Consider the following 10,986-nt stretch of genomic DNA (forward strand, 5'->3'; position numbering starts at 1 on the left):
GCAGTTGACAGCCTAAATGAAGCAAGAACTACTTGTGTGTGTGTGTGTGTGTGTGTGATTGTTTCCTTGCTGAATTTTGCAAATTAGCAAGTAATTTGTAATGGGTATCCTGAACATTATGTGAATTACTGAGGGCTCATTGTAATTAGATTTTTAAAAAACAATTAGCAAGTGAGAATGATCTCATCATTTACTTAGAATTACTCGGAAAAACAGAGAGCATAATTTTATTTGTACTGTATTTTTTAATATTTTAATGCTTGCATTTCCTCCTAATGCAAGGTGTTGCACCAGGGCAAGGAGAAGAGGAATAGTGAAATCCAAGGCTGTATTCTTTCCAGGTAGCAACGCAGCCCCCTTCTATTCTCAAAGGTTTCTGGATCAGACCTGGCATGATTTATGTAGTATTTTACTGGGCAGAGAATGAATTTTGCTTTCTGCAGATGCAGTCTAGTGCCTTCGCCATAAGATCATTCCTCTTCTGCATGTCTCTGCACACATCACACTAGAATATTTTTCATTTCCAGTTTAGTAGAAACTGAACTCTTTTTGTTTCTTTCTCATTTAGTAGAAACAAATTGTAATATGCATGAAATTTCATGGACTTTTCAACCCCATGCAAGGACATCTCTAGCTTTGTTCTATTTTTTTTCTGTGAGGAGCATTTTGATAAGAGCAAAGGCTTGTTTTCCTTTGCTATCGCCTCATAATGTCAAAGGGAAAAGAGATTTGGCTGCTGCATATTCATTAACTGCTATAGGAGATTGGATGAAGTACTTGGCAGAGATTCATGTAACAGCTGAGATGTTGAGTTCTTGGCTAGTGCAAGAATAATATGGACGTTACACCACTTTGCACAGCAGGCCTGCAGTCATCAGCACTGCAAATAAGTATTTTCTGTAACTTCAAAATAGAGGGGTCAGTCATTTCCTTGTGTCATATTGCTGTGTGCCAGAACACAAGGTGATAATTGGAAATTCTGGGTGCTGAAGGACTGGTGATCTTTTATGTGAAAGATGTGACCTGTGCTTGAGGTACACTGTGGTGGAGATTTTCAAGCTGCAATGCCTCTGTTTGCATGGGAAGACCAAGACCAGTGGATGTTTCCCAGTATTCATGCACTAGCTCCTCTGCAGATGCCTCTGCTGTGCTGCAGTGCAAAGTCTTCTTTTTTTTTTTTTTTTTTTTTTTATTTTGTCAGATCTTATTTCCAGAGATCCATAATAAGAGGAAGTCCTATGGATTTCAAGTGCATTATTCAGTTGCAGAAGGATTCTCCTTTGTGCATGGTATTCTCTCCCTCTTTGAGTTGCCATTGTTTTCACGTTTTGCAGTTTTTTTGTGGTTGCAGGGTCTGTGTGTGTTCTCCTGCCTGCATTGCTGTTACCTGGCTCTTCTCTTGAATTTTCAGCCATCACGGATCATTCAGTGGAAGAGCTCAGGTCAGAGAGGTTTTGTAATTTGCAAGCACTTTAGCATGATGAGGGGCCTGAACTTAGAAAAACCCAATTAATAACCAAAGTGAGCATTGCTTGGAGCAGACATCAGCAGGAGTGGAAAGACCCTGGCTGCTTGCAGGCAGCACCTGGAGCTGCCCCAGATCAAGCTTGGCGCCTGCCCAGGAGCTCTGTGGTGGTGATGCACAGCTGCTGAGAGCAAGACTTCAGCAGTGTGAGTTGGGCAGTTTAACTAGCCTGCTACTTCTGGGAGAAAAATCCAGAAACAAGAGGTAGAAAGCTGTGGTGGGTCTGTTCTCCCCCAGTCAGAGCACCTGTAAGAATGGGCATTAATTAGCAACATAGAAAATCACTGGAGGCTGCATAAAATTGTGAAATAGAGCAGGTGCCTATAAAAAATCCTCATGCCGGGCTAGAGCAAATCTGAACCACAACTGCTGTAGCACATTTAACATTTAAGTACAAGATGACTGGCATCATTTCTTTGCTTGAGATTCCTTCAGTAATGAGACTTCAACAACTGGCTGCATCTGAACATCTTGTACTCTTTGAATGTGGTGGGGTGTTTTTTTTTTGTTTGTTTGTTTACAGCTTACCTTTTTTTTTCTGGGTAATACAAACAATACTATTTATTTCTTTTACAAGTATCCTTTGAAACACTTACCGGGAGTTCTAAGTGGTTTGGGGAGGCAGAAAAGAAGTTCACTGAGTACATCAATAGCAGTAACATCTATAACCTTCCTCAGGTTTGGGAGGGAAGAAAAGGGGGCTTAAAAACAGCTAATTGTATGATGTATGTAGTATTTAGTAGAAAATCCCAATAATTTCCTACTCTGCTATATGCTTGTAAATATGGATATGATCTAGTTCACCAGCCCTGGACCACTTCTTGTTCTGTACATTGTTAAGATCTGGTTTAAATAAGAAGAGGAAATAAAAAGAGTAAATTAACCATAAAATAGGCAAAAAACTTCAGAAAAATAATATATATGTCCTCCCTCCATTTTCTTAAATGGAAGTTTTTTTCAACTTGAATAGGAAGCTTAAATTGAGTGACAAGTGTTTAAAACACTCCTGTCTGAAACATGAGCTTTTATAATCTGATCAGCGCGTGAAAATTTTGAAGACAGCAAGAAGCGTTTGAGTTCTGATTCTGAACTCCAAATTCCTCCTGCACTTGTCCTGATTCCTAGCAGACAAAAGAGCACAACCCAGGAACTTCAGCAGGATGTATGTCCCCTGGTGCAAGCAAACCAAGAGATTCCCTATCATACTAATTTGCATGGTTTGCAAATGTTTCTAAAGTAGCCTGTTGATTACAGCTCCCATTACTGAATAACTGGTTCGTTACAGGGCCCTTAAGCAACCAATGTAAAGTATTATTTTCAGTAATATATTTCTTATGTAGAAGGAAAAAACTATTGACAGAATATGGGCACAGCCAAAGTATTAACTGGGGATATAAAGGTAGGAATTTGTGTCTGAGAACAAGGCTTTCCTATGCCTACTGTTCTTTTTAAAAAGAGATTTTTGCTTCTCATGTCACATTGGTAATAGTGGCAGCCTCTTCTTTCTTCTCAGCAGGAGTATCTATCAAAGATGAAAGTACCTTTGTAGGCTGGCATGAACTGATTTCCTTAGTCTGGTGCATGATAATATTTTAATTAGGCAATTAATTGTGGTGGTAACTAGCCCTTCAATTAACCATTTTAAAAAAAAGTTTTCTCACTTTCTCTAATTACTTTAATTTCGTAGGGAAAGAATAAATCTCAACAGACAGGAATTCATTCACCTGAATTTTTCATGTTAAAAATCTGTAGAAAATCCAGAAAGCATCACACAGTGGTTGAAATATTAATGACCATTCTGTTTCTTATGCAAGTAATTTGTGATTAGGAAAATGGATGATGCACAAACTGATGTGCAGGATATCTAGTTGATTTTGCTCTCTAGAGGATTGAAATATGAAATATTTCTTATAACTGAAAATAATGTGATGTGTATTCCTCAGATCACCATCAAGTAACTTGCCAGTTTAGACCTTAAAGAACCAAATTAATTCCTGATCAGTAGAATTGAATGTTATATGAAGTTACATGTTACCTGAAGATCATTTCAAAATGTTTCTATTAGCATTTCGTAGATGTTATGTAGGATTTAATAAATCACTGAGAGATGCCACAGGTTTTACTACATGACACGTATGTATTCAAGTGCTTGGTGCATCTATAGATGTTGCAGAGGACTCTAAACTATTGGTAAATGAAACTCCTTAGATTCTATAGCACCTATTTCATCAAAAATCCATTAAGCACATGTAAATGTTTTATACATTGTTAAAATGACTCTCTTAATATTTACCTGTCAAGGTAAATATTTCCATTGTTTCAGCTTTCAAGTGTGTGTAGCAGCTTAACTACTGTTGCGAAACCAAGGAACATTTCAGAGGAGATGAAATTAAAACCAGGTATTCTTAGCCCAATGGTTATTGAAGCTTTTCGTGTTGAAGAAACCGTCCATTAATGAGAAAAATCTCGTCAAGCAGATTCATAAGCAATTGGCTGTGGTTCAGCCGTTCCTTACAAAAGACAAAACTCTGGAGATGTTCAGATAATTGTTATTTCATGGTTGTCCAAAGAGCCAGGGTCTTTCTCATATTGGCCATAACTAGAATCAAATTTCATGGATTTTATCGCAATTCATATTTTAAATAATATGTAAAGATTGAAAGCACATATTACAATAGTAATGTTGTTTTATAAAGTTTTAGCACTTTTGAAACAAAATATTTCCAGCGGTAGCAAATCTATTTTATCAGCATTCTGCAGGTAAACAAAAATTCAGATTTTATGTTCCAATTCAAAAGAAAACAGATTTTTGAAATGGCAGCTTTTCCTGTGGAAAGAAAATCCATCTTTGTAAACAGATGTACATATGTCTTAATATAGTTTCAATACCACAAAGATTTTCACTGCAATTGACACTAATTGGAGGGGACAGGTGGCGATGGCGGTGGCAGTGGGGAGGAAATCTCTCCACAATTGTGCAGGATTGATAACAGGATACACAAAACTAGAGGCGGTTGAAAAATGCATAAATATCAGTTATGTAAAAAATTGATTAGCTAATGTAAAACCAAAAACAAAACAACCACAGGGAAAAAAAAAACTGCAATACTATTAAGAGGGATTTTTTCTTCTGTCTTCATGAAGAATCCCTAGAAGTGTAAATCTAAAATAACACCTAATGGCCTCAGTGACTGTAACCAAACCCCTTCCAACTAAGGAAATTTAACACAAGAAATGGAGAGGTATTTGTGGTGGAGTTTTATCACCATGTTGTTTATGGATATATGTGTTTGTGCTTTCCTAGAAAAGGCTGGATCTCTTTCCGTCTCAGAATATGAATCTTTAGGGGGAATAAATTCAGAATTTGTGGTTATAATAAGTGCAGCTGGTCAGCAATTCTTTTTTAAAATTCTCAGTAGGTTTCCAAGAGCACAAAGTTGTGTGCTCAGTGAGGAAGAAAGCAGGAATTGCTTGCCCTTGCAAGGTAAGAGCCTGCCAAGTCCAAGCTACTGTAGCATACATTAACACGAGAGGGAGTCTGAGATATCTCCGTGCCATGTGCACAGTGGCAAGCTCTATACTGCCTCTGAGGAAATGAGGATTTTTCCCAATAAGACATAGACTGAGAGAGAATAGTAAAAATAAACTTAAGGTGACTGGAACAGTTCCATCTATTTTGAGGATCTCCTGATTTAGCCAAAGGAGGAGGTGAATTACTGAGTTCTCAGGCTTGTGAACCAATGGACTGACTCAACAGAAATTAAGTAGACACTGATAAGAAGCCCTGTTAATTAACTTTCCAAAGTTAATATCTATTACCAGAATTCAAATGAAATATTATTGTTTGCATTTAATACTCATAAAACAAGATGCAATTGAAAATTATCCCAATGCTGAGATTTTTTTTCATGCTATGGATACTTGGCTCTAGAGAGCTTAAAAACAAAACAGGTAAGAGAAGTATGTAAAGTTGTACGAGAAATTGAAACAGAAGTAGTGGCCCAGAAACCACAAAGAGCCAATGGTTGTCTGATGCCCTGTAAGAACAGCTGCTTTCTGAACACAAACTCAGCTGTCATTCCCACAACCACTGCCTTTCCTCCAGGAACTTGGTCCAAGTGAATCAGCTCACGGATTAATATTTTGCACAATTCTTTGACAAACTGGTGCCACACTGTATGAGCTTGAGCAGCACTGAGAAAGGCATTTTGCAAAGGAGCAATGTAAGACCTTGGACCTTTGATGTTATCCATGGAAGAACTTCAGACCCTTTCAGCTGTGAAACAGAAGTGGCATCTCTGTTTGAAATACTGTAGAGGAAAGCACAGAGAAAGGAAGAAAACATTTTCCAGCAGTAGGTTCTCAGCGTTCCAGGTTTCTCTGTTTCAGTGATGCTGTTGAGATTGGCCTTGGTGTAGCTGGGGTTTCCAGCAAGAACAGCCACTTGCTGGTGGTGATCTGGACTGGTTTGGGTTTGCTAGGGCCAGCTTCCAGTTGTGATACAGAGAGATGGTGCAAGTGCGTGGATCTAAAAGACCCTTTGAGCTGGCGTCTGGTCCCTGTCAGCTCTTTTGGGATGAGTTGTGGCTGAACCCCACAGGGAAAGTGGTCTGCATGAGCTGTGCCTTGAAGGGCTGCCCTGCAGCTAACCCATGGTCAGAGCCCCTGATTTTTGTGACTTTTGTTGGGCAGCTGGATGGGGAGAGGGGCTCAGCTGAAGGTAAGGCAGGATGGAGCTTGGTGCAGTGCTGTACTGCGGTTATTTATCACCACTGTATCTAACCTGCAGCACTGAAATAACATTATCCCTGACTTGGACAGCGATTGCGTTCTTATAACGCTGCTTTTTACATACAGCAAATGAAAAGTTGAGATGAAAAAGAGAATTGTGCGCTTGGCTTTCCAAAGCCGAACTGACAGGTCGATGTTCCTCCAGGGGTACAGCTCCCTGCAGCAGCTTCCTCTTGCATATGGAAGAGACGATGATCTATCAGTGACTCACTGAACGCTTTTCACTTTATCAAACGATCAAAAAAAAAGGGGGGGGGGAGAACACAATTTCAATGGCCTTATAAATGTGATAGGAGCCTGTGATTAAAAATAAGGAGCTTAGCATGTGAAGGGTAAGAGCACAGCAGCAGGAGCAGCAGGTTAGGTGTTATTGCTGTTATTGAAATGGAGCACAGGGGTGACCACACTTTACAAGAGCTCTATTGCTTCACTCTAGTAAAAATGAATCACATTTTTCTCTCTCAGCTCCTCATTTTTTTCCCCACAAAAGAGTGATTGGAAAAAAAAAAAAAAAAGATAATACAAAGCTCCAACACGAAAAGAAATTCAGCTTTACACGTCAGTGCTGTGTACAGATGGATGATTCACCAGACTCCATCTCTGTGTTTTTAAGCTCGCTGTCTGTTTGAACTATAAACATGTCAGACTTTGTAGAGATTCCAGGTATAGGACCTATGCTAATACTTGCTTTTATCAGCTAAAGTGTTATGCAATAGCATGGAAGGGACTGCTGCAGAAAGTGCTCCCCTTTGCTGGTTTGATGGGAAAATAAAGAGAAATCTGTTAAGTCCCTGTTTGTGTGTTCTGAGGGATTATTTCCATAAAGGTTTGTACTGGGCACTTAATTGGCATCTAGAAATACTTTTCAATATTTGGCGAAGTCGTTTGCGGTATTGGAGAGGATGAACTATCTGCTTTCCCAACTCTGAATCATTTTCGTGCATGCCCAGTCTCTATTAAGTGCCTTTCAACTTTTGTTGCAGTTATGGTCACGTCAGGTGCAGCAGAAGGCCCCGGCCAGACACTGCTCAGCAGGCTCAAGGCTTTACAGCAAGTGGGGCAGGGCAGAAAGGCTGTCTTCATGAAGCCATATCGCAGAAGTAGTTGCAGAAGTAAGTACATAGGACAGTGTTCCAGCCTGCAGGCTGCAAAGAATTGAGTTTGTGGTCCTGTTGTGTGTTTCTGTGTGTATCTTGTTGTTCCTAACTGCAACAAAATGGTGCTAGAGCACAGCCTGCCAAGGCAAAGCTGTGCTGTCTGTGACAGGAGTGCTCTGCACGCCCTGCTGCCTGTCCTGAAGCATTTTGCAGTACAAATATTAATTCAGCTTTGTAACAGTTTTGTGAGGTAGGTAAATGCTATTAACAGACGTTTTAGCTCAGGCACAGGTGTCAGGGTGCAGGCAGGGATCTGGTGGGAGGGTGGCCCTGTGTCTGAGGCCAGCTTTATGCTTGGGAGAGCCAGTCTTCAATCACTGCATGGCCTTTCGTGCTAGCAAATTGGGCCCTACATCACAGCTGGGCCTCTGGTATCACTACAGCAGGGAAGCTAACTATGGCAATATACCCAGAGACTGGAGGAGTGCGATGGCCTGTCTGCCAAGGAATTACTTTGGATTTCCCCCTAAATGAGACTAGAATCTGGCTTTCGATACACATAATAGCTTCTCTTGTTCCCACTTAACACGAAGCTCTTACTGGTGTCAAAAGCATGACCTTGCACCACGGCAGCACCATGGTGCATGGGCTCGCTCCCTGCAGAGCTCACAGCAGTGGCGTGCCGCCTGCCCTCTGCTCTGGTGTGAGCCTTGGGTTCATTCCCACATTGGCAAAGCACTCACAGCCTGTCAGCTCTTCGTGTTCTCCCTTCGGTGCTCTTTGTTTGCTAGCAGGAGGAGAAAATGCTCCTGGCTTGTAGCTGAAACCCTTTGCTGCTGCATGTCCTTGCACAGAGCATCACCTCCAAAGGGCGAATGTTCTGCCTGGCTGCCCACCTCCAAGCTCCAACCTGACCCCCGATGGCTGTGCCAGGCATTATTTGGACTCACCTAATTCCAAAGATTAAATATTGCCGGATCTCTTTGCAAAGGGGTGGGAGGGAGGAGGAGGAGGCAGACAAAATGCCCAGTGCCCTACTTAGTGAAAGCCTGAAGCCTGGCCCAGTGCGCTGCTTTGTCAGACACTGTACACTGCAAAACTGATTAAATCAGAATGTAACACGCTGGGGCCAGAAATTGCCTAGTGCAGTGTTAGCTTTGTGTAAACACTCTCCAACTGACTCAATTTTAGCAGCTCTGAAAAGTTGCCAGAAGCATTTTAATGCTTTCCCCTTTTGCCGAAGCTGCGATGGCAACTGCAGCTCCATGGCTGTCTCACTGGGACTCATTAGCATGGCGCCGCCGTCGCTTCTGCTTGCGGTGCTCATCCGCAAGGGACGGTGTCACACGTGCAACTAATGGCAACCTTCACGCGGGAACAAAACCATGGAGCAAAACTGCAGAGGAGAGGAAGGATCATGCTTAATGATATGCAAATCAATGTAGCATCTCACAAGGATGTGATCTGAGTTTTGAGGCAGCTGCTAAAAATGTTGTTTTAACCCCTCTTGGGAGCGTAAATATATCCAGCAGACGCAGCCTAGATAGAAGGTGGTTACATTTTCGAAGAACTTTAATCTTACAAGGTAGAACACTTTGAAAGCCGCCGTGCCTTTCATCCTTGGACTGAGTTTGTTGGGGAGATGTCCGTGTAGAGGTAATTGTATCAATAGTAGTATGGCAGAACCCTGCCAGCTCATGCAAAAACTTGCGCTTAGGAATGCCCTGCAGGTTCGTCAGGATGTGAGAAAGTTTTGCTATAAATAATGAAACATGAAGTATAATTTTCAATGCAGAAAGGGCGTGGTTTCTCCTTGCTTTTTATTGTTTCATCGCAGGCATCCCAGTGCTGCCTGGCTTCCGTCATTGTGCCATCAGACTTCGTAGCCTCTTCACTGAATCTAATGCTTACGTGCTACCTTGAGAAGCTCAGCCATGCCCGCTTCTTTTCCCATTTGTAAGGGCAAATGGTGGGTCCTTTGCCTTCCTGCAAGCAATTCCACATGTTGTTAAGCTTGTGTAGCTCAGGTGGCTTTTTATTGCTGATGTGATTTTTTTTTTCTAATATTGGGGTGCCAAGGGATTATGCTGCAAATGGAAGTAAATTTACCATGCTACATTTTTTTTTCTTGTTTATACATCTAAGGATCACTTTTTAGTTATTAGTGCCTTATTCTGTAGCTGTGCCTAGGAACACTTCTTATTCCTAGATATATAGCTACAAATTTGGCTTTAAATGAACTTGGTGAAAATGAATTAATTTCTCTGAGATATCAAGGTTTATTAAAAATTAAAAAGTTCTCATCTAACTCTGCTCCAGTTCCTCTGTGCAGGCTCTCCATAACTGCCTTTATATGTTTATTCCTAGGTCTTTAACATCCTCCTTAGTTACTCGAGGATTGGAAGGCATTTAATTTTCCTCTCTGCCCTTTTCATATATGCAGTAGAAATATGTATTGAACAATTTTGCCTTTTCTGCATCATTATTGAAAACTTTGCTAGCTGTATAGCTGCAGTGCTGCTGAGGTTCTGCTCTGTTAAAACTCTTTGTCCTTAGCCAGACCTGCGATGGCTTTTTTTTTTTTCTTTAGCTTTCCTAATAAATATTTCATCTTTCCTATCTTTGTTTACAGTAATTTCTATTGATTTCCTCTTTTCAGTCATTTTATATTGGCTTTTTGTTCCTAATTGCCTCCTTCACTTCACACCAATTGAGAATGTGCTTTAGCCAAACTTGCTCTTTTTCTTAATTGTGAAATTGTGGCTTTTGGCCGTCTCATGATTTTTTCCCAAAGTGCTCTCAGTTCTCACCCTACTTTTTCTTTTCAGACGGTTTTTGTGCATTCTATGTTCTTCAGTTTGGGGGCAACAGTCTTTTTGAAGTCTCAGACATAGATTTTTCTTTTGCTTTCTGTTCTGTCCTCATTTTTTAATATCCTTTCCGTTATGATTGCATATTATGATATTAGAGTGCAAGATCTGGATCAGCAGCAGCTTTAGTGACATGCTGAATAGTACCTGGAAAGTCGTGTCCTGCATATTTGGGGTCCTGAGCCTTTGCAGAGACTATTTTCTGTTCCATAGAGACTGTCATCCTTTTCTCAATTAATGCAGTGATGTTGATTGTGATTTCTTCTCAGTTTGTTGCTTCCATCTCAGTCCTGAAGAAGTACTTAGGCTCTTCAGAATATATGTGTTTTTGTTGTTGTTTGTTTTTTGTCTAACCTGCATTTATTAATTGACATACTAAAGGTGATTCTTCCTTCCACAGACCTTGCTTACATCCTTAGATTCTTAGCGCTACACTGTTGAAAACCAGGATTTGGTTATAATCCTGTTTGGAAGATGGCTACGCCAAGCAAGGTCTCCTGGTAATAGTCATAAACTTCTGCAATGGTGATTTTGTGTGTGGAAGGAACTATGGAAGGAACTATCACATAGAGAGCTCCTAAACTTCTTGTTTGGGGTGCTGAGTTATGAGACCTGTTGCTGAGAGGTGCTAGGAGAACTGGCTAAAAGCAGCATATGCTCCTAGATGTGCATCCAAAGCCGCTGCTGAACCAATTTGCTCGTG

At 40.8% G+C, this 10,986-nt stretch overlaps 1 long non-coding RNA gene across 1 annotated transcript; it reads left to right on the top strand.

Annotated features, from left to right (window-relative positions):
* The first annotated feature begins 4,939 nt into the window (after positions 1-4,939).
* Positions 4,940-9,588, top strand: LOC121078777. Its single transcript, XR_005824744.1, has 3 exons — positions 4,940-5,009; positions 7,300-7,428; positions 9,251-9,588. It is a non-coding gene; the product is annotated as an uncharacterized LOC121078777 (long non-coding RNA).
* The last annotated feature ends 1,398 nt before the right edge of the window (positions 9,589-10,986 follow it).

The sequence above is a fragment of the Cygnus olor genome, chromosome 15 (genome assembly GCF_009769625.2).
Source record: "Cygnus olor isolate bCygOlo1 chromosome 15, bCygOlo1.pri.v2, whole genome shotgun sequence".
NCBI classification, from domain to species: domain Eukaryota; kingdom Metazoa; phylum Chordata; class Aves; order Anseriformes; family Anatidae; genus Cygnus; species Cygnus olor.